Genomic DNA, 25,546 nt, shown 5'->3' on the forward strand with positions numbered 1-25,546 from the left:
ACATAGACATTTTCTTTAATACTTTTTAATTCAGATTAAGCAAGACAAACTGTAATTGAGACCTTATGTGGTCTAGTCTTGTACCTTTAGATAATATTTGTCACCTGGACACCTGTAAGCTGATATTTATCCATCAACATGTGACAAGACTCATAACGAGGTCATTATAAATAAAGTAGAGAAAGGTGACTGGTTCTAGCTTGAGAGCCTTTGACCCTATAACTCAGCTGCTTGTTCACATAATGCTTTTCAGTTTGATGCAGGCCCTGATGTGAGTCATCATGTTTACACTTTCCACCACATTCTTCCTTGTATTGGAGCACAGTGAAGGGTTCAGTTCCAGTAGGTGTCAGGTGTGGTCGTGGTCTTAAAGAGCATGTTCACAGCAGCAAATCATCAGCATATTGTTCAAACTTGTCTGATTCTGAGTCATTCGGCTTTGTTTAAAATGTCCTATCAACGTCAAAAAGCTCTATTTAACGTAGCATGACACCTGACTTAAGTTTATGGGCTGTATTTCATATATAGATGCCCAAAGTTCAACAATTGGTATTATCATGCACAAATCTAAATTAGTGCAGCTTTCCATTAGTCATTTGAGTTTTGCAGCCTAAAGGAGAACTGAATGTTCTCACTTGTAAATGTTACATGAGAAGCTGTTTACAATATTGAGCATGCACAAGAACAAATAAAGCACTGTGTTGAAAATGACTCTAAATTGTGCTAAACTGCATTCACATATGAAATAAACACACATATCAGCACACTAACTCTCGCACAATACAACACAGTGCTTTCCATTTGATAAATGTCTTTCAACACTTAACCTGTTAGTTGTCAAACTTAATCATATGTGTCAGAAAGTCCAGATATCTATAGTGTCTTTTTCCCGTTCAAGAAACAATAAATGATCAATCTTGTTTCCTCAAGTTTAAGATCAGAATCAACTCTTTTTAAGCCTGTGCATTATTGCACAATTATCCTTATTATTATCATTATTATTATTATTAGTTTTAGTAGTCATAGTGGTATTTTAAATTGTGGAAATGTGTTTTAGTGTGATCAGAATAGTCCTGTATTTCTAACTACAAGCTGTCCAGACAATCACACTCAGAGAAATTTGACCCTTCTTGTTTTATGGTCTACTGGTTAATATGAATGATTTTCTCCAGACTGTTTACCGTAATTCACTCTGCTGGCATGATGTTGAGTATTTTGACATGTTTTATTTTCTTTTTAGATGCAGTCCAATTCAGGTGACAAAGATAATTTCCCCCTCTGAAATGGGATTACTGAGATTTTGCCGTCTCCACTCACTGTTTCAACACACAGTGTGGGACTTATGGAGCACACTGTTAAAGTGTTTCCATACTGCCATTTGACCTTCCTGCCTTACCAATTCACGTGCCATTAAGCACTGGGAAAGCTTAATGTGCCCTGGCAGTAGAACACAGATAAAATGAAACAGCCCCATTCTTTTTTGAGCATGCTTCCAGAATATCAGTGCGTGTATGAGTTTTAATGTGCAGGGCCGCTCTGGATGATTTATTGACTTTTCAGTCCTTCCAGCGGTGTTGTTTATAGAGCCCTTTGAGGATTTCTCCTATACATATTGTTTCAGTATCCACAACGGGTGTGGAAGTAGTGACACCCTGTAGGGCAATAAAACCATGCAACAAGCAAACTTGCCAATTAGTGTGAGTAATGCACTGATGAAATCAGGGGTGACAATTGGGATAGAATAGCATACATATTTTATAAACTGTCTTATGTTAAGAATTGGTTGCTGCTAGGATAAAGTTTTAATTATGGTGATGTTTGCCAGCATGACTGCGGGATAGCTGCTGGCATGACACTCAGGACTCAGAACTAATGGCAGGCATTAAAGGGAAATTAAGAGGCCCACATGGCTGCACACTTACTTGATCTCTCTGCTAACCGGCGACTCTGGTCTTTACTCTCTCTGCTCAGATTAAACTTCAAAGTAGAGTACATGAGACCAAGAGCAGCACTGATTCTTAAGCAGAATGAACCGGAGCCACACTGCTCAAGCAGCATCTTGTTGTTCCTGTTTTTAAATATTTGACTTTGCAGGATTCTTCTTTTTTTGACATACTGCATATTGTTTGCTTTCTGGAGCCATTCGAAGTCGAGCGGAAAGAGGATGATTTTTTACAAAATAAGGTACCTATGTATTGTGACTGCAAGGAAAAAGACAAGTATTATAGAGAAATATTTATTCTGAATCTGGAATACAACAAGGCATCTTTATTTGCAACAGTATCACTGAAGTTATCTATCGTTATTTCAGTTGCACGAAAACAGTTAAGGTCAAACTCCTCAGAAAAGATTCTCAAATTTTGGAAGATTTCATGCTTAATAACAGTTAACACCTGCATATATGCATTTGTCTGTAAATGCCAGCCTTATATTGGATCAGCATTTGGTGTTTTCTGTGGTTATCATCTGCTGATTCTTATGAAGATTTTTGAATTTATAATAGATGTACTAATTATGATCATGTGGTCATGTCATCAAAATGCACTGAATGCAAATATTCTCACTAATTTTGTGATAGATTTAAAACATCTTTGAATTAAGACATATCAAAACATGTTTTGTTCATCTAAGTGTCTCGAGTGATGGAGAAAGCAGACCCAAATGCAAACAAGGATAAGGTTTTGTTTAAAGAAACACAACAGATCACAGGGAACAGGTGTGGTAGCACCCAGCTGTCGTTGGGTGGGAGAAGGAGCACACCCTAAACAGGTCACCCGTCCATCCCAGGACGTGATGAGTCATTTGCTGTAAAAATTTGAACATTGGTCTAGTTGTTCTTTCTTGCTTTTCCTAGTGGCTATCTTAACTTAGTCATTGCCTTTTGTGTTTCCCTGCTGAATGATAAAGAGTTGCCAACGGCATCTTGCTGTAAAATGTTGCAAAATGTTCCACAGTGACAATAAAAAGGATTTTATTCTATTCTGTTCTAATTTTTTGTGTTGGCATGGAAAATTACTTGTTCATTTAAATAAAAGAGACAATGTCTATAAATTCTATGTAGCAAGTAATTCCAGGAAGTGTGTATGCACTGGAGTACTGACTCATTCTTCATAACGGTATAACATAACAAAACAGTATATTCAGAGTTTATTAACAGCCTACGTGCGTGACCTTGCTTGTCGTCTGTGATAGGAAAGCATTAGAGGTGCGAAATTAAGTGGTCCCGGTCCTGTTATTAAAACCCAGCACATCTCCTGTCTGACTCCTGACAGCGCTGTCAGACAGACTGCCAATCACAATGGATGGAAGTGGAGGTGGTGGTACTGATGCTTTGTGTGAAAGTAGTTTTTCTGACCTGCCAGACATTCCGGAGTCGTGCTGAATCTCTGAGTGGACATGTCGAGCTATGTTTCTATCACTCCCCTTAATTTAAGTATTTTGATACAAGACAGATACCCATTATGGTGTTATCTTGCATTACTGTGTGCACGCTGAGGAAGCCTAAAAGAAGAGGCAGAAATTTGATAAGGAAAAATACTAAATGGCAAATGTTCAAGAGCCTCCCAACTGATTATCTGACTCATGTGCATTTGGGGCAAGCCTGAGAGTAATTTGTAGCCACCAATATCCTCCTAATCTGTGGTCCACAGCCAGAAATGTGAGGTGTGGCTAACTTCACTCTAATAACTATAAACATGCAGTCATTATATTTATCATAATTCATCTGGTTTGTGTGGTATCTTTACTCATCGTTTTCTGCTAAGCAACAAAAAATATTCTTTATTTTACCTTTAACCATGTATCTATTATGATTATGGGAAATAAAAATAAAATACAAGGATGTTGGACTTCAAGGATGTACACAAAGCTAGATATTGAAGGGCTGGGATTTTTAGTCCCTCAGGGCGTACTTTTAAAACAGACATGATTCTATGGTGGAAATCACTGCATGTTCTCAGAAACATTTCTCAAAACCACTGTCTGTGAATACAGACCTCACTATGTCTATGTCACTAAGTGCAAGTTAATACTCTAAACATTTACAAACAAGATTTTTGATTCCTTTAGGATTTGCCTGCTCTGGGTTTTGTGTTTTGCTGACAGGCTCCATGTACATCACCTCTGCTTCTTAGATTATGGGACCATACCTCTCTGAATCATCATGACAGTAACCTGCTCATTTACGCTACAGTTGTTGCTAAATGACACATAGCCAAATGCTTTTTTTTCCCAGGGAAGACCTTGCATTTTTTAGCTAGAAAAGGTCAAACTACAGTCTGCACATATTACAACAGCATAGCTTTATAGATATTGAGTACTAAACTGGCCTGCCAACAGTCCAAACTTGTCACTAATTGAGAACATCTGGCATATTATCAAATGAAAAATAGAATGACTCCAAAACCACAGCAACTGGTCACCTCAGTTTCCAAATGCTTACAGAGTGCTGTCAAAAAAAGAGGTGATGCAACACAGTGGTAAGCATGCCCCCGTTTCAACTGTTTTATAATGTGCGGCCTTAAACTGAAAATGAGCCGGTACTTTTTGAAAAACATTAACATTTTGTAGTTTCAATGTTTGATATGTGTTTTTTGTACATTTTTTAAATTAAATGTTGGGTTCAAATCAAGTGCAAATCATTCTATTCTGTTTTCAATTAACATTTATGGAAAAAAAAAAGAACTACACAAGATAAAACAAAACAAACTTTAGAGTTGGTCAAACGAGGCAGAAAAGCACAAAAGAACACTGGATTTACTTTTTGCAAAAATGGATCTAACATGGAACTATGACTATCATGCTGAATGCTGGAGAAATTATTATAATGGTTCATTTTAATATCAAACAGAATGAGGGCGTTTTGAACTCATTTGACTCCACTAGTAAACAATCACACAGTTCTCATCTGGCGAACACCACTCATTTGGCATGTACCTAACCAACCTAAAATTAGTTTCAGAACTACTTCAAACGTTGCCACTAAAGCCAATTTGTGTTGGTCATGTGCACCAGGAAGTAATGCAGATAAGGATACTCTCACAGGACACAATAACAACAAGATAAGAAGAAACAGAAGACCCTCCAGTACACTCACTCCTTTTTATGGAGCCATGAGCCAGCAAGAAAGAAAATGCATTTTTAAGATAATTTTTAAGATCATCAAGATCCTAATGAAAGCCTCTGGGCTGTTTAAGTTTAAGATAGAACCATTGAACCCCCACAGCATTGAACTATTAGTCGATGCTTTGCAATATGTTTACAGCTGGTAAACAGCAGACAGTCATATCGTGTGGGTCGGGCAGTACAAAGCGACAGAGAAAGAGGAAAGTGCACAAGCTGCAGTGGCGGGAACCCTTCTCTTCCTTTGAAAGGAGTGACATTTGGAACAAAGAGCTCAGTTATGTGAGCAGCTCTCTCTGGGACAGGCAGACTGACAGAGGCCAACTACTCCCAGCCCGCCAAGTCAACCGCCCACGTAGGGTGGGGTCACTCGGGATGACTCATTCATACACAGGGAAACAGGAACACACACACAAAGTATATACTGTTTTCAACTTAAAAACGTTACCTCTGTGGAGCAAATATGTGCAACCCCGCAAAACTGTGAGGACATGCTTATTGGAAATGCCAAAGAAAATAAATATCTTGCTCTCACTATCACACATCTGTGCCAGCAGCTACTTTTGCGGTCCAGGTGAAAGTGTTCCTGGTGGGATTGCCTGTCTGGTCGTCTGTCTCATGTCACTGATAGCAAGTGCTTGGGGAGCCTTTGTCTTCACTTGCTATCCAGGCAACCTGCCAGACTAAATAAGTTTTTTTTTATATAGTTTGTTTCTTGAGTCATCCTTTTTGAAACAGCACTTTATATGGATCTTTGGAAAGGCTTTGTCAATATTTCAACATCCATTTAGTCACAGTAAATAAACTCCATTTACTGGAGTTTGGGTAGTTTCAGCATCACTTATGGGGTCAGCTACCAGTAGAAGCCTTTTCAACTTTCTCTGAAAAATCTGTTTGTTATACTCTTTGTGAATGCAAAAATGCAACAAATGACATTTGACATATACTTTGCTGCTGCTCACTGAGCCGTTAACGTTAATTTGATAACTTCGATGGAGCTGGTTGTTCCCTAGCAACATAATGTTTGGCCATAAATAGACGCTAATGGACAACACCAGCTCTGGTTTCAGTGCCCATTTTTATGAATGATTACCAAGTATGAACATTGCCATAATTGTGCTGAAGGCAGAAGCCAAGGGAACTCCCTGGAAAAGAAATTTTGTTCTGGAAGAGAGTTTATTTTCACAGCTTCGCTACAAAGTCATCAGTCTTGATTCGTCATTGTTAGGCCTAAATGATTGATTCTCTTATTCAAATATAGACAGAATAGAATATTGAGTTTGTGTAATTTTTGCTTTGATTGAACACTCAAAGAGGTTATATGTTCATGAATGAGACGAGAAGCATTTTCAATACTGAACTTTAACGTGACACTTCATTAAGTTTAACTGAAATATTTTTTTTGGAGGGGGGGCATGAAATCACTCGAACATAAACTACTATATTGGTCATTTGTGTCTAATGTTTGATACAACCCATGTAAGCACTGCTGAAACACACAAGGTACTTCATCCAGTTTGGAAAAAGTTAAGAATCAGACTTTTTACGCAGAAGATGTACATTTCGGTCCCATATATTATCTATTTGATTTCACTTTCATTCATCACTCTGTTGCATTTAGGCACCAAAATGTTTTAGACTGCTTATAAATTGCTTAGTTTTACTCTCTTAACTGTGATGTGGAAATCTCTTGAGTCCACTAAAGCGTCACATAAAAACTCGAGTTGATTTGAATTTAATTAGCAAGTATGATAACAGATGCTAAAAAAGAGGGCAGTCTTAGTCACAAATCATTACAAAAGTATAAAAAATAATGCAAAACCAGAGGAATCCAAGTTGCTCGGTCAGATCTAACTTCCAACAACCTGAAACTATTTTAAAAGTGAACCAACAGAAGGTGGACAGAAATTTAGTGGATGAGAAGCTTCCATGTTTAGTTACCTAAGGTGCAAAGTGTATTACAGCCACAGAACCTAAAAGAGCAAGTACCTATGCTGGTTTAAGCAAACCTAAGTAAAACACGACCATTTTACATAGAAAAAAACAAGTATTCACTTTTTCTCAGGAACTAACCGTAACTAAGAAGATTTTGTACTTAAACTTAAGAATACAAGAAATAATGGCAGACTCCATGAGTACATGTTTTTATGAAAAAAATAATTTCAGCATTTCCTTCTAGTGACTTAGTAATATCAAACAAATCAAAGGTAAAGTGAAAAATGTAGACCTGCAGTAAAAAAAAAAAAGAAGGTGTAAACAAAAGAAAAGCAGTTACCGATATGTTATTGATATGTTTTTTCTTAACAGTCACATGCTGATACTACTGTTTTAATTTTTTCTGAATGGATCACGCATGTAACTTCTTGTTGCGGTCGATACATTAACATTGCTGCAGTGTTAGAATAATAGTATTAATCATTGTATGTTTATTGAAAAAATAAATAGTTAAAGAAGAAAAACAGTAGCTATTTCTTACGCCTTCAGTCTTTCACAGATATGGACAAGTTAAGGCAGTTTCAATTATAAAACTTGCTCTTGTTGGGGACAATGACGTTGATTAAACTATAGCTGTGAAAATGACTGAGATGTACGTGAGAAGAACGTAGCACGTGGCAGTGAGACTGCCAGGAGCAGGAGTTTAATTCCCGCCATGCCACGCTTTGCATTCACAGCACTGTAAAGACTGTCAGGATGAAAGCAGCCACCAAAGGGCCTTATGTTATAATAAAGTGAGATCAAATAAACGGAAGGGCAGAAGAATTGCTCAAGGATCACACGTGTTTGGTTAACACCAAACAGATGTAGGCATACTGTATGATTACTACATCATAGTGAGGATTGTATACCCACTCAGACAGGAAAGAGATGGCAGCTGTTAGCCATCAGCAAGAACGCACAGGCAGCCCTAAACTATAGGCCGCAGTCGTGCCTACACAAACACACACGAGCATATGCACATGTTTGCAAATGTATACTCCATGCAGACGGATGCACGGAGGAGCATGTGGAGGCATGAATCCAGACACACAAACTGATCCTTTTATCTGATGTTTAACGTCAGGGCCCACGGTACGCCTACCGCCATCCTAAATACTACAGAGCCAAATAACATAAACATCCTGAAATTACCGCTGCTCTGCGTCATAATTTCTTTTCATAACAGGACCTGTTGCCTGGTTATTTCGAGGCTCTGGGTGACCCTGAAACTCGAAGTTTCCTCACTCCTCCTCTGTTGTTATTAAGGGAAGACTTTAGTGTTTCCCTTTCTGGTCTCTCCCTCTGCTGGGTGTGGTTTTCAAGAGGCAAACCAGTGTGAATGATGTGGACTCTCCGCAGTCACAGTCTTGACTCAGTCCACACCCTTAAACTTGAAGAAGAGGTGGAGCAAGCGAGGCAACTGCTCCGAGCAGTGTTTGAGCTTGGACTTGAGCTTTGAGGCTTTAGTGAGCAGCATGTGTGCACGCTGTGACCTGTGTTGACTTTGTGCCGCACTCCCTGACTTTTGGATCTCTTCAGCTTAAGCGTGCGGAGGCAACAGGGTTTTTCTTTTTTGGAAAAAAGCTGGTCCACTCAAAGATATGTGTGGGTATGAGAGCATATCTACTTCTGGATTCATGCAGCGGCACAGATAAAGGTAAAAATGAAAGAGGTGAGAGTCCGAAAGTTTATGTTTGTTTTAAATGATATGCTGTTAATTTAGTGGAATAGTTTTAAAAAGTTTACACAATGTTTACACAATGGTGGCACATGGCACTTTATTCTCTATTCAAAATGCCTAGTTTGTATTTTTGTGTCTGTTATTGTTTGTTTCTTTTTTTAATAGTTGAATTTCTTCACAAGTGTTGTCTGGGTTCCATTTTCCTGGCAGCTTTCATGAGTCTGCACGTTTATGGCTTTACGAGATTTTTTGGAAATACATGCATGTGACTGTCTGTGAGGGATCGGGATGAGGTGATAGAAATGATAAAGAAAAAAAATGAAAATGAGCCAAAACTAAAATTAGAAATTGCAAGATTTTTTTTTCTTTTACATGAATGAGTTAATTTGTTGTTTGTATTCTCTGAATGAGCCGCAATGAATGAAAGAAAGCAAGGCCTATTTAATTGCTCCAGCCCACAGAAGATGATTAGCATGATTTTTGGTGTATGATGGGCTCTGTGTCACCTTACTTTTTTCTGTTGTTACTAAACTTCTTTTATTCGGAGTATATATAAACAGCTCCTGTCTTCAATATCAAAAGATAATATTTTGGGTACCTGCTGCCACACTAAACCTTTCCATTGTCTGTACGTATTTACTTTTCCATCATTTCTTTGGCTTTCCGCCACTCTTCTAAACAATGAACAGCAAATTTTCCCAAAAACTACAAATAATTTTTTTATGAAAATCATTTTCATGTCCAATTGTGTAACTAATCATGTGTTATATATTATTTGAAGGTGCTTCTGTTAATTCCAGCCAAAATTCTACCGAGCGCATTGTAAAACTCTATGTGACCATGTGGCTTCTCATTTTGTTTTTTTCTTTTTTGTTCTTTCTGTCTTCCTTCCTCCTCTCCATACGTTGAAAGACAGAGGAAGTAGCCAGACTTTTCCACCTGACATCAGTTTGCGATTGCACACATGTACACACACACAATGGTCTAACCCCAGTTCACTGCCTTCCCAGTTCGGCTTTAACAGTTGATCTGTGTTTTGTCAGCAAGCAGTAAAAATCTAACTGATACTGTCAAGAAAACCGGGGCGAAACACGCTAAACTCCCCAAGAAAAAACACACCTGCCTCAGTATGTATGTCAACGGGAGCGTGTTGAGATAATCCAGAGCTGGTTTAACTTCTCTAACAAACTGAGGCCTAGAACAAAGAACTGGTGGCAACATATCACTGTAACAGCACATGAAATTACAGCGGGAATAAGTATACTAAAAAGAAACGCAACTGCTTCCGTCGTGAAATGTAGTGTAATGTATATATATATATATATATTTCACAAAGACTGATTTAAAGCATTAAATGTGTTTTATCCCACTTTTTTCAATTCAGTGGCTTTAAAGATGTGCATTTCTGCTACATCGTGACACACAGCAATCATAGCAATCTTAACTAGATATTTAAAAAACTAAAGCTAAAAACTACCGACAACACAGAGATTTTTGTCACTCTTCAAATTTGATCGATGACATTTTAAATCAGTTTGGTTATCCCATCACTGTGAAACGGCTTTAGATGAACGTTGGATCGAGTAAAATATATGATATCAGTGGAGCAGCACTGAGACAGTGTCCAGGCCCTAGTGATTGAATTTTATTGGTCTAGTATTTCATGTGCACAGTGGAAACTGGGAAAACACACTGTTTTATGGGTTGTGTTGTTTCAGCATATTCTATCTCTGTTATTTAACGCCACCCGTAGAATTTCTAATATCTGGCTCTACAATCTATCATCTGACACCTTTATACTTGATTATACCCCAAATTTGCCATCCGTTTCACCAAAAAGAAATTTTTATTTTTGAACAAAGTGAAGCAAGGTGTTCTGAGGACAACGTATGTGGGGAGAAAGCAGAGAAAGAGAGGTTGTCAGCTGATATTCAAAGATCTGAGGCTAAAAGCAAAGCAAAGTTGGTAAGAAATGGAGGAAAACAGATGAAAGGCAAATTCTAGGCAGCAGAGGAGTGTTGGAAGAGTGTGAGAGGATTTGTTCTCTTCAGTCTTGTTTACAGGAAGTTCTTTTAAAGTTCCACAGATGGCTGCATTCACAGAAAGGCTTTTTATTGCATTTTTCCGAGCCTCGTAAACTCCCTTTACCTTCATTTATGTGTGGGAAACTATGATTACTGCTGCTGCCGCTGCTGCTGCTTGGCTTTAGGTGAGACTCATCTCAGGGTTTCGTCAAAGCAGCTCACATGCCTGCTGCAGGTTGACTGTAGAAGTAACCTTTTGAAAAATTAATTCAGTCTTTGGCACTATGTGGATTCGTACTGTGTAAGCATGAGTATCAGTGTGTGTTAGAGTCATTCATACTCTGCAGTCAGAGGACATGTGTTCTCTGTTAGGTTGTTCAAGGTCAGTGTGAGTTTTAATCTTCTGCTCAATTTAAGCAACTAGACAAATTCTTAAGATTCCAAACAAAATGTTTAAGTTCTAGTTCATTCAGATAATTTGAAAAATGGCCATATTTTTATATATTACAAGTAAACACTAGATTGTTAATGTTAAATGTAATAATTGTAATTGATTGAATGAATCACAGAAAATAAACTGTCAGAAATGTCTCTTACCGCATCATAATTTATCCTTCATTGATAAAATCATGAAGGAGAGCAAAACTTTGCTGTTTCAAGCCACAAAAATGTAAATATCTGCAAGTGTCCTGTCTTTTATGTCTTTGCAAAGGCGATACATTTCTGGGCAATGATTATTTAATCATTGATCAACCAAATAATCACTTCATTCATTTCAAATTAAATGCAGACCAATCAGTAATGACAGAAATAGCTAGCATCAGCTTCATGTTGTGTGTGAAATGCAAACATATTTTTGGAAATCTTCTCCTGCTTATGAAAAGGCCTTTATGAATGATCTGTTTGGTTCCAACCACCCAAAGTAGTAATTTGGGCTTCCATTCAAGCCCAGACCCAAGATTTTGAGCCCGCAGAGGGCCCTTTAAGAAGCTGCAAAGGCTTACAATTCCCCTGCAACACGTAGAGACGTAAATATACTTAAAGGCTCTTGTAGGGCTTTTTACTGTCCAGACTCTCTGTGCCGCGGGTCTGTAAGAGAAATAATGGCCAAGGAGTCTCTGCAGAAGTGATTTGGCTGCTCCAGCCAAACCTCAACCAAATTAATTTAGCTGATTTGTTTCACAGGCAAATGTAAACCATCTTATGGTTTGCAATTAGGCCTATTCTGAGTATTTTTCAAATGCAGTTGTACACATGTGTGGATAATTAGATTTTATCTGAAAACAGACATTAATCCCAGGTTAAGCTTGGATGTGAAAGTCTTCAAACGAATGCCAGTGGAGCTGTTGAATTTGAATGTAATTACAAAATCTTTAAGTTCCAGTTGAACTGTAAACATAATGACATACAAGTCTCTTATCTTTTGATTTGAATAAATAATAATACGCACAGGGTAGCAAAGAGCTTTTTCTCTGCAAAGCATGAAAGATCAAAAATTCCCAGGAAAAATAAAAAGACAGCTAAAAGTCATCAATAAATCAATCAAATTGGCGTAGGGCATCGGGTGTAATAGTTGGGAATTTCTAGAGTACAGAGTGTACTTGGCCTTAAAACAGAAGACTTTAAAAGACGACGTGCAAATTCCCAAATCATCTAGTTTTACAAATAAATGAATAAATAAAAGTTTTGGATCATTGCTCTGAGCTCTGCATATCAATGGTCCAACACCAAAATAACTGCAGTGCAAAAGTAGGTTATCGGCAGTTAAATCTCTCAGTTTCTGAAGGGACTCTGTTTAGGCCTGTTAAAGTTCTCACTGTCTACCCATACGTCACGTCTCCGTGCTCTGACTTTCCACTGCTCCCTCTTCCTGTCTGTTGTGCCACTCTCCCCCTCTCCCTGCCCACCGGTCCTCACACCACGGGCATAAAGCCAATTGGCTCAGGAAACCATCCTATAAGTTTACAAAAATGCAGCAACGCCTTTGTCTCCACTCAGTTCAGTGCTTCTTCAGTTTTTGGTGTGAGGACACCATTATGTATTAACAAGGGAGTGACTTACAGAGTCACATCCAAACAAAGCATTAAAACTGATCTGATTGTCCTGTGGCTGCAGTTTAGTGCAGGTTACTGGATGCCGTAGGTCAAACTAGGATAAGCCAACCATGTGCGAGCCCCAGACAGACCCCGACCAATCATGTGTGCCTTGGCTTGCTACCAGAAAAAGAGTCTAGCCAAAATACAGCACAGCTGAGGCTGTTAAAATCACGGGGTAATCACAAGAGAAGCGCTCTGGTGAGTTACTCTCCAGCGAGTGAGAAGGTAAGCTGAGAGGAGCAGAGATTGTTTAACAGCCTCCAATACATGAGGTCCATCTATGTGTTGAGTGTTGTGTTAATGCATTCCCAGATTGCAGTGCAGCTGTTAATGTTTGGGTGCCTTGCAAATGGATGCGCTTCCCGGTAGCCCAAAGCAGCACTTTATGTTTTAAGCATACCAGATAAAAGGATGACGAGAAAAAGCAATTTTCTACAATCTCTACGACTATCATTTTAAGGGACATACCAGCACTTGTATTTAAAGGTTTTCAGTGTCTAGCTTCAGGCTCTGCTGCAAACACGGCGTTTGTGAGGCCTTAGTGTAATTAAAATGTATAGGCTTCAGAGATTTATAGCAGCTGCTTTCTTTTTTTCCCACCCAGTAGTTCTCAGAAAAACGCTTGAAACTGTGATAAAATCATTTCCTTCAAACTATGAGGCCTGAATGGGGATTCATTTCAAGACCAGTTTTCACCCTTTGACTGGACAAAATTCACAAACCATTATTACCGTTTTGACAAACCCGTTTGACAAACTACCGTTAAACAAAATTTATTCAAGCTCCTATTTTAAGGTTAATTCTAACTTTTGACTCACTGGTAAAGAATAGTGAAATGGGTTGGGATGAACTGAACTGTCTTATTTGTGTTAGAGGAATGAAGGGTGGAAAATGAGAGAACTGAGAAAAAAGAGTGTGGAGTGGAGGACATTAGTCATGTACGTACTTCCTGCTGTTATTGGGTAGCTCAGGCAGTCTGGAGCTTGGCCAGGCCAATTGTTGCTCATTTAGTTGTCAAACAGTCATAGCTGAAAAGCAGCCACAGGCAAGGGGGGAGAAGGTTTCATCCTGGTTGAAAGTAAGATTTTATTTCAGTGTTGCCACGTGAGTCTGTTTTTATAGACACGTGATCAGCGCTTTCAAGTAAGTCATTTGGATTTTGTTTTTTTTTGGTTGTTTTGGTTTTTTTTTTGTAGACCTTCACATTGCTGGGTCTCACTTTATTCGTCAGTTTTGCTTAATTTGTGTAGAAAAAAAATTGCAGATAAAACTACAGGATCTAGTGGGCTTTTTGGATTTTAATGGTGGATTTCTGGACAATATTTACTCTCCTTTTAGTTCTAATTTAGCAGATGTATGTGGCATTGGTTAGAGGGATGAAAGGGCACCAAATGCAGTAGGCAAGGAAAACAAATAAAATGTGCAAAAACCCTCCATAAAGCTGCAGGGTACTGCAGAGTCAGGTTATCATTGTCTGTGGATTTGCTATTATGAGCATGGGATTTTATTGTTTGATACATTATTGATATGAAAATATTATTTATACTCTTGTAGCTTTAAAGCTTGAAAGTGTGCACGATGGCTGACTCAAACCTGAAGGTTCTCAAACACCTCCTTTCTCCCTGGATATGTTGTAGTTATTCCGAAAGTAAGAACCAACCATTGCAGAAATATTTAACTAACAATATCTGTGTCAGAGGAACAGGAAGGCTGCTGTTTACTCTGGACTGGTCACACATATTTCCTCAAACACTGTTGAGATAAATATTTGCAAAGGCCAGCCATATGCACCCTTTTACTTGTGTTTCTGAGATGCAAAATAAGAGGTGAAAATATGTTTCCTGGAGGGAAATCAAGAAATGAAGACATGTCCTTAAGAACAAAGAACTGCTTTCTTCAATATACTTAATTACTGACTGTCTCAGTTTGAAATAATAATAACAGAGGCAGTTTTCCTATCATTGAAACTCTAGTTGATTAAGGGTCATTTCATGGTTTTAGCATCCAAGTCATCTATACCGGCCCATGAGTCTGCAGGGATCCATCCTCAAATGTTTTCCTTCAGCTCAAAATTGAGCAGGCGTTGGCTGTGCATGAGCACATACTCATTGCATTTAACTCCCTTTTTATGTCTCTTATATATATTTTATGTTTTCAGCATTGAAAAAAATTGGCCAACAATGACATAATACAGATGGTGTGAATTTCTTTTTTGACTTTCCTGCTCTCTGCCAGCACAGCGGCTCCTCTTCCTACTTCTTATTTTCTTCTTAAATGCACATGCTTTCAATGGGACATTATAGAACGACTCGTAGATAAACTGAAGCATGTAAGGAAGCTGGTTAGCATGCAGGTGGCGGAGCCGTGAAAGTTTTGTGACAAGAGCAATGACAATGAGCTATGATGAAACTAATTCAAATTCATAGTAGGGACTAATGTGACATAATTAGATTGGATAATTTGTCATTCTACCAAATATTTACCCTCAAAGGTTATCTTGTAACAGTTGTTTATCATGAGCCAGCATTCAATCACTCACTCAATCATTCATTCATTTGATTTCTTGTCATATATGCATGCTTTATCTTATATGTGTCACAAAAAGGCTGTGAAATACTTGATCATAGATAGAAATTCACAATGCAGAATAAGTTTATTTACTGAATAGAATTCATCCATATTTATCTCATGGGTAAAATCACTCCCTCTTCTGAGACAAATGAGCAACAATTATTTCAAAACAGAAAAAAATCCTTCCAAGACTAGCTGTTTGAGTACAAGGATGAATCTGTTGTTTGTTCAAGTGCCACTAGAAGCTTAAAATCAGCCTATGCAGTATAAAGAATAAAGAGGGATGGGTGGTTGGATGATTAAGCAAACTGTTGTTAGTCTCGTATGAATAACCTCTTTCATAAACAATCTCTCATCATAAACGAATCATCCAGGTCTTATCCTGACCTTTTTTTTTTTTTTCTGTATTTTTAGCCAGAATCAGGCAGAAATGTTGATTGCTGGATCTTCTTGTGTTACTTTTAAAAAATGTGTAACATGCACAACAATGCAATGCAGCCATTTTAGGAATTTTTTGTTGAAATGACTCCATCTGCCTCTCTGTACGGTTGCATGATTGCTGTGTGCGACTATAAAAGCATGAGGATTAACTCTCTGACAACTGAACCAACACAGGCCTGCACAACTCCAAAGCACAAGCTTGATGGATTACTTACGCACGATCTCATAAGCACATAAGGACTGACCCACCTGTGCCCATGCTTACAATCACCCGGAGCCTATAGATTTGAAATGTAGTTCTGTTTGTCCAGGTGCGTCAATGAAAGAAAACTCCATCAACCCACACACACCGCAAGCATGACGTGAGAGTGTGCATATGTTAACATTTAAAAGTCTATGTCCCATAATTACACAGTGATGAAGGGGTAAATGTACTCTGTCATGTTAATGAATACTCAGATAGACACCAGCAGTCTGAACTCTTTCTCTCCCTCTCTGTCGTCACCTGCATCCTTCTCTCAACATAACATGCATCATTTTTCTGTATGTCAACCCTCTACTCCATCCCTCCTCCTCCTCCTCCTCTGCCTCCGCCTTTCCAAACAGGATTCTGAATAGTTGCTTTCGCTGGAGGGATTCCTGGCAGAGTGATTTGGTTGTGATGTAATGAAAATCACATTGCCAGGGATTTCCAACCAGCTACAGCTGAAGCCCTTGCAAGTCTCCAATACATACCAAGCCCCTGTTGTAAATGAGAATTTGTTTTTAATGACTTGCCTGGTTAAATAACATTTCATTAAAGAAAACAAGGTAAAATAAACATGACCGCTGATCCCAAAATCCATGTAGATATGAACTCCACTGCATTAAATCCTTTGTTACACCCCTCTGCAAAGCAAAGTATGTCTTATTGATTTGCTCATGTATTAAAGGTGTTGTTCAGAGATAATCTGTCTCTTCTCTACATCTCCCTCCCAGCAGCTCTAATACTCACTGACATTTTTTTTCTTTTTGCTCCTTTCTTTAATTTTAAGATTTTGGTTCAACATGTTCTCTTTCAGACTAGAGAAATAAGACATAGACTGCATTTTGTTTATCTTATTTCCTTTAAGTAAATCAGCACATATTTATAAGATAATGTCTATGCATATCTAATATTGTCTATATATCTAATAGCATCCTCATATTCCATCATAAAGTTCCTTTCAAATCCAATGTAAGTATAATATTCCCATACACTCACACACACACACACACACATATATCTATATCTATAGATATATAGATATAGATAAATTTCAGTCTCTATAATCTGGGCAAGAATTATTTGTTTTAGTATTTTTTTTCACTATTTTTTCACACATTCATTCCCATCTATACTCTAAGGGTAGGGTCAATTCCATCCATCCATTCATCCATCAGTCTGTCTAAGGGTAGTGTAAGTAAGTGCATTTCTTGTAAGCAGGATTATTCAAAACATACTGACATGTTTGAATGAAATCTTTATTAGAACTGATGGAGAGTGGCATTTTTAATAATGCACCAAAGTATGAAGTAGAAGTATAGAGAATCCTCCATAATGCATGTGTTAAAAGTGTTATTTCATCGCCTTATTTTTTTTTCCACTTAAGCTAACTTCACCTTTTGCTGGTGATGTAACTATAAAGACATGGAACGGGTATCAACATTTTCATCTAACTCTAAACAAGAAGTAGGTGTTGCACGCATCAACTGGAAGTCGTGTCCACAGGATGCCGTCCGTATGAGTTTGTTGGAGGTGAAGGACTTAGCTCGCTTTGTGAACAGTTCAGTGAAAGCCTGTGTTCACAGTGGCTAAGTTCCGCTCCTCACAAACCTTACCAGCTTCTTACTTTTATGACAGCCATAAGACATGAAAATGGACTCAAAAGAACATGTGAAATGATGTGGAGCCACAACCTGCCACGAGCAATATAAGGCTATTTGATCATTTCAGAGAAAAAAACAGAAAATGTACAGTTTGGATTTTTGTGGTTCTTCTTCCTACTCTCAACAATGATACTGTTTGGAAATATACACACATGCTGTCTGATGGAAATATTGGTTTTGTAAGTGACATGCCAAAGGACGACACACGTTTTCCATCAAAGGATCCACTTAAAAAATAACGAACTTCTTTGCTACAATATGTTGAATGCAAAGTCTCAAAGGCACTGAGTAATGTGTAATCTTTACTCTATTCTACAAAGGAGATTGTGTCTCTGTGGAGACACAAATAAGGACTAGAAGAAGAGAGATAGAGAAGAGCAGAGGACTGCAGGCAGGAGGCAGGGAGGGGTGGTCTTACTCATACAGGAAGGAAGTAAAGGAAATGTCCCATCGGGAAAACAAGTAGCAAACATAATTGTGAACTCTGAGCTCATTTACTGTCTGGGTGGTCATGAAAGCAAAGCACTGATTGTGTATCTGTGTATCTGTGTGCATGTATACTGACATTATTCTTTGTGTGCACATTGGAATTTGGCAATGTTTGTCACAGTTTCTGAAAGTTGAACGACTTAAGCAGCACAAAAATGCAGAAAACATTCGTATCATAGGATTTATACAGTATTGCATGTTGTACAGCTGCAGTATGTTTTCTTTTTACAACAAAAACAGTTATCTGTCTATCGAGGCAAATGACGCCTACTGTGTAGTCTTGGTGAGTTCAAGTGACCGGAACTGACAAACTCAAATTTGGCTCTGAATCTTGAAATCTGAATGTGTGTTTCCTCATATAAAATTTCAATCTAAATTGATTTATTTTAACTCGTAGTGTCAAAGTGAACCCATGTTAATGTGTTAAGACCAAGTTTTTTGCTTTTAATGCAAATTAACGTTCATTCACTCGCAAAATTACTTACCCCCATTGCACCGGATTCCCTGTACAGTTGGACTTGAGGTATTTTGCTGGTGTCTGTCTACAGATATATAGATACAAAGCTCTGCCCAGTTGATGCTGGGAACCTCCTTTGTTGCTACTTTAAAAACTTGAACTAATTTCAGCTTTCCACTGCAAATTGTACAGTTACTTGATACTGATTAATCTTTAAAGCACTTTTTTAATTTCATATTTCTAAAAGTACTAAACTAACAAAATAACTGTGTATCGTTTGAATTGATGTTTAAATGTCAACAGGTCAACTTAGCAACAAAAATGCTAACAGTTGACTGTAATATGCCTTCTGTAGCATATGAAGTTCAACGGTAGAAATCACAGCAAACCCAAATGATTGATTAAAATGAGAAGTTCACCAGAATTACAAAACAAACTATAAAAAACATATACAGACATATTGTTTCACTTACCTACATTTTAGCTTTGCAGATAGGTTGGTGGTTTCCTGGGGGGTTGTATAGAGTATATAACGTCTTTCTGTAAAAGAAGCAATTCAATAAAAAATGCTTATAAATCAGAATATTGTATAACATGTCTGGAAAGATGCTGCTTTTGCTGAGTTGTTTGAATATTATTTCTACACTGTAACACAAGATATAATTGCTCACCTGGAAAAATACAGTTACTGTCATGAATCTTTTTTAACTGAAATTAATCTGTCTCGTTTAATGTCCTCACTTCCTGTAGCAGTGTACCTGGTGATTGCTTCACTTTGAGCTGAAAACTGGGGTGTGCAGGTGCCTGGGCTCAACCTCCTGTGCCTACTGAGCTGATAACAGTTAGATATTAAAGAGTACTGGCTCAGTTCAGCAGGAACCGGAGTTAGGCCCTCTAGAGACAGCGACTCAGCCCCATTGAACCAATACGATCACCTTTCGACTTAGGATACCACACTATTTGCAAATATTTGCATGTGTAATTAACGCTTCCAATTGAAATGCTCTTTTAAGTATGTAAGAACTCATGAGACTTTTCCGACAAAGTCGGAATCAGGGCAATTCTCCATGAGACAGCGAGAGCAGAGTGCAATCATTTAATAATCAGAGCAGAGGAGACACACAAATGTATCCAGTCATCCTCTTCGAACTTAAACCTCACATTCTAAAGCTTATGATGGAGGAAATCTGCTGCTGATGGTTTGGTATTTTTAAAACATCACAGCAGCAGAGTTTTTCCAGCTGAATCTGCCACATTGAATTCCTCAAAGGCTCCTGGAAAACTCTTTTGGGTGACACTTACGCTACGGGATGTACTTCAGTAATTACATGTCAAGCCCTCATTCGTTTTTTTTTTTTTTTTGCAGTTCTAGCAGCATATGTCAGACTTATTGATAACACTCAATGACAGTTACAACTACTCAGAATACTGAAAAAAGACAGTTGCAGTTAAGTTTATTTCTTTGCCTTTATTAGTATGGGCTTGTATGATTTAAAGGGCATTTGGTATGTTTGTAAAATACAATGAATGAATAAAAATTATGGCAAGTTACACTCAGAGTTATTCATCATATTGTGATGATGATCAGCTGGGGCTCAAAGTTCGCTTGTCTATTTTCAAAATATCACCGATAGGAAGGTGAAGTTTAGTGAATAGTCTGGAAAAGAGCCATTTGTAAGTAAGTCTCACACAACTCCTGATGGTGTCAGCTGATTAGTATGATACATTGGCCACTTTGTATGTGATGACATGGAGCATCCCAAGTTTTCTTCTGTTGGGAAAACAAGGACAAAGTAAGAAAATGTGTGATGTGTAGTGACCTCTGCCTGCTAATGATTGCGTCACACAATCCCAATTAAAAGAAAAATCAATAAATGCACAGAAATCCTTTTTTTTCAGAATGTGAAAGATTATGTGATTTTTTTTGGAAATTCTACCAAGGTTTCATTATAATAACTGAATCAAAATTTTTATAAAAAGTATGCAAAGAATAGAATAATCATAAATCCAAAAGCATATATCGTTGCAGAGGGTTTATTTCTTTATTTGTATTGATTTATAATTCAAGACCCATCCGATTTACCTGATGAGACTTTGGTAGTTTGCCAGTAAGAAGGCTTGGTACCGCCAGACTAAACAATACTAATATACAACAACAGTCAGTATTTTAAGATTCTTGATGACTTTTAATGCCTTAAGCCATAGACTTTCTTTTCAAATGTTCAATTGCAAAAAAGAAAGTCAAATCTATTGAATAAGAACTCTGCAACTGTCGAGCCAAATTAAACAATGTTGAGACAGAATTCTTAAAAACAGGAATACTCCTTGTTGTTAACACAGAGCCTAAATTGAAATTTTCTCTTCATCAAACCAAACTTAACTGAGCCAGTGATACTGATGTTAGTAGAATATGTTTGCAACTCTGACTGATCAGCTGATTGTTCAAAAACTAGTGGGGTGCACCCCGCAGCTCATTCTTTGTTTCAGGTTTGCTTTACGAGCTGCCTGGTCCCTATCATACAGATATGGGTATAGGTATGGGTATGGTGATGTTGAAACTAACAGAAGTGGCGCCCTGACTACGAATAAAGACTATCAGACAGCTCAGGTGCAGGGATTTCTGTCATAAAGAAAATCTGCCCCACTCTGTGACTGCAGCTGCAGCTTTGTGTTGTTTGTTCCATATCGAAACAAGCCAAAACTGCTGATGCCAATATATTCACGTTCCCATCTCACTGCCAAGAGTGTTCTTTGTCAGATTTGCCACCTATCATTTCCTCTAGCATTTCATTTAACCTCAGTCCTTGTCAAAGACAAATCTGTTTTAACTTTAGTCTGAGTTCAGTCTATGAAAACAAATGATCTCCAACTTATACTTTGATTTAGAACAGATTTATTACTGTTCAAAAGTTGTATTTATAAAAGGAATATGTGTTTGGCTGTATTTGTCTTTGCGTGTCTCTGCTCTGATTGTTTGCCACAAGCAACATAAGTTTGATATGAGAAAAAAAAACAAAGAATAATTTCAACTTGGATTCTGATCTTATCTCTTTGTTTTTTATGAAATTAAACATTATGTAAGAGCTTCTTTGAACACCGCAACACGTACTGAGGCTGTACCTCCTTCCTGTATTTTGTGCTTAGCTCAAAAGACAAAGGCAATGTTAAAGATGTGAGATATTTCTGAATTATAAATATGTTCCTGTTTTTACAGGTTCAGAGGAAGAGGACATAAAGGACTTTTACCGCCTCATCCTCATTCTTTTCTCCATCTGGATTTTGCAGCCATGAGTCATGTACCTGTTTTTGTTTTTCATTTGGCCTGTTGTATCACCACAAAAGAGCGCCACATAAGTGTGAACACACACATCTGAACAAACTCAACTCTTACACAACACTTACTTTTCACAGGTACGCTGAACCCACCCCCACAAGCTTCACATAAGCCACATACTGCAGGCTGTTTTCTCTCAGAGCATTAATGCATCCCCAGTGAAACTCTCAACATCTTGTATCTCAGTAAAAACACAGATGCAACATTATACTGAAGCCAGCTTGCGTGACAACAGATCATCTTCCCTGTGCGTCAGAAACCACAGAGAAAGTTGCCTGTTAATGTGTGTGTGTGTGCAATATGTGTTCAATACGACAATAAATCATTTATGAATGTGTGTGGCCTGTTTTTTTGACATCTTCAAAACCAAACCTAGCATGAAACGCTCCTGCCTTTCGAACTATGATATTTATCATTTCATTCGTGCTTGGCACTTTACTTGTGCATTTCAGAAACCATTTCACATAAAGTAAGTGATATCATTGGACTGATAATGCAAAACATAAAACATCCTGTTTATAGATTTAAAGAGCCCTTGTGCTCATTTAATTGATCCTAATTTGTTTGTTTTTTTTGGTTTACTAGAATGGGCCTACATGCTTTAGATTAACAGTTATTTTTCTTAAACTGTTAATTGCTGTTTACTGCGGCACCTCTTGGCCCCTTCTGTATGAAATGCTCCAAAATGGCAGAGATCAAGACAGCTGCTCAGTCTTTGTGTGAGACATGCCAGATGAGCACCAAGGCATAGGCATTGCCTTGCCCTTTTTGCCCTAAGCAGTTGATCAGAATTACAGAATTGATCAGCTGTACACCAGTAAAAACTCATGTAGGAGTTTCAACAAATAGGCATTGTGAGATCATTTGAATTAATAATGATAGGGACAGTTATCTTTTTACTGACCCTCAATTTTGAACAATGCATATCGATTTAAAACGAGCACTGCAGTGAGCACAAAACTCATCAGTGTAGACTTATGCAATGTGCGTGGATGCAAAACAGAGGTATGCACGCAGCAGTCCAATGTACTAGCACATGGTGTGCTGTGTTAAAACACTCCCTGGAAGTGTTTAACAAGGCAAAATAGGCCTACAAGCTATGTGGCATTGCAGCTGTCTGGGTCTGTCGAGCGTATTTATATGCAGTTTGTGACAGAGCATCTCTGATGGCAGCATGATAACTATACGACTATATGATAACTACTATGATAAACGTAAATAGCACACTACAAGATTATCTCCAAGATGATGGGGGTAGATTGTTATGGTTGAGTCTCTGGCACTGCCTTGCCCTCCTGACTGAGCTGCTTCCACAGATGTCAGCTAAATCTTCTGATTTTCTTTTTTATTTCAGTATAACTGTTTCACTGTGTGTCTCATTTCTATAGGGATGGGATTTACTTTATAGCCTATTCAATGTACAAATTGACAAAAAGTTAATGTACTGGATCGATCCCTCACTCACTGACTCCAAGTTCAGATTCAAAGAGAAGTAATCTGACATAATTTCCCACAAAAAGCTAATTTCTAATTAGAATACTGTTAAATAGTGATATGGCTCAATTTATATGTCAGGTTAGATTTTATAGTTTGCTTGTTTGTTTGTTTTTATTTGCCATTTGGTTGACCACCCAGAGAGGCAGAGAAAAGGGCTGAGAGAGAAGAATAAAAGCAAAGACAGTGAAACTAGATGAGATCTAAAGCAGTCTTTTGGTGTAGAATTTACTACTTTATATGTCCAGTCTGGAAACTATAAATACTTAATTTGCACAAATGGGGCTATTTCTGGGATTTTGAAATTCCTTTATGAGCCAACCCAGATGAATGATGAGATAAACTAATAATACACAGCCTGAGGATATTTAAGGTCCCTAATTAGTTCCAGTGTGAAGAGTATGATTCTCAAAACCATGAGAGAGACTGAATGTACTCCCTGAATTGAGTGTGTATTTATGATGTTCGGTCTTTGTTGCTCTGTCATCTGAGTTATTTTGCCATCTGTTTAATTGGTTGCCCGTCCACCTTTTTTAATCCAGTTTAGATTAAAACTAATGTTTCCGACTAATATGGGAAAAATATGCCAAACAGATTATGCATGCAGCTGCTATGAATTAAATCGGCAGCTCATTTAAAAACTGCGGTCATTAATGTCACTACAAAGTGGACCTCTGAGTAGTATTTGTATTCATTAGCCTCCTTGACTTTCTACGTAGCAGTTTTGAAGAAAGCATACTGTTAATAAAATCTGTAAGCACACAAATCGTGGAAACACAGCATCAAAATGGATAGAAAGAAAGGAGTGTGTTGATTAGGGTTTCACCCTCTACCCTACTTAGGCACACCTCTTTTTGGGCGAGGCGTTCAAAAGGTGACAAATGATGTGTGAAACTTCAGGATATTATCATAGCAGGGTTTTACCCCTTGAGTCTGAGCTTGTTGCTGGAGCTGCTGAGAAGAGAAAAGCACAGCTTTCCTTTTAATAACATCTCTAAATTCAACTGAATTGCGTAGATTATAACTTGTATTTGAATGCAATTTATAGCTTTTTTACCACTTCAACAAGATCAGTTTGACAAATTAAAGAGGGACGATACAACAACTGAAGGTCTGTGTGGAGGTGGAGGTTGTGAAACACTACGAACATTAAAGGGAGAGTAGCGACAAAATCAGAGCCAGAGCCGTGTTACCGTTATAAACTGCAGTGGTGTTACATCTGTATTAATTCACTCCACATGCCCAGCCACTGGGGAGCACGAGCCAGTGTATTTGTAGTGCCGGTCCCAAGCCCAGATAAATGGTGAGGGTTGCGTCAGGAAGGGCATCCAGCTTAAAACATGTGCCAAATCAATGACTTGTTGTGGGGACCGCTGATGAAGGGAGAGGCCTAAAGAAGAAGAAGAAGAAGAAGATTAATTTACTCCACACCTATGAGCACATTTATGAATTAAGAATGAACATTCACTCCCCATCCAAAACAGAGAGAATTTACACAAAGACAGAGAAACTGTAAACTGTAGATGCAATGTGTGATTTTGCTCATCAGGTCATGGTTTTCGTGTCGTGTGTTGAGAGTGATCAGCTAGCCACGGTATTTACCACCATGTTCAATGCCTGCTTGACCCAGTGTGTGGTCTCTACTTGCTTTAAAAAATCTGTCCCTATACTCTATAATCAAGAACACCCGCCAATCCAGCCTTAATGACTATCGTCCGGTGGCCCTGACGTCAATGGTGATGAAATGCTTTGAAAGACTTATGAAGCACCACATCTCCTCCGTCCTTCCTTCCCACCTCTAACCGCTGCAGTTCACATACTGGAACAATAGATCCACCGGGTATGCTGTCGCCGAGGTCCTGCACACCACATTGAGTCATCTTGATGAGGGATGTGGTATTTATGTGAGATTGCTGTTATTAGACTACAATTCAGCATTTAATACCATAATCC

The 25,546-nt window shown here is 38.1% G+C and overlaps 1 long non-coding RNA gene across 1 annotated transcript; it reads left to right on the forward strand.

Moving 5' to 3' along the window:
* Positions 1-8,459: 8,459 nt before the first annotated feature.
* Positions 8,460-22,436, forward strand: LOC140268695 (uncharacterized). The gene is made up of 2 exons (XR_011907556.1): positions 8,460-8,770; positions 21,980-22,436. It is a non-coding gene; the product is annotated as an uncharacterized lncRNA (long non-coding RNA).
* The last annotated feature ends 3,110 nt before the right edge of the window (positions 22,437-25,546 follow it).

This window comes from Leuresthes tenuis, unplaced genomic scaffold (genome assembly GCF_036924035.1).
Source record: "Leuresthes tenuis unplaced genomic scaffold, fLeuTen1.0.hap1 SCAF_14, whole genome shotgun sequence".
NCBI classification, from domain to species: domain Eukaryota; kingdom Metazoa; phylum Chordata; class Actinopteri; order Atheriniformes; family Atherinopsidae; genus Leuresthes; species Leuresthes tenuis.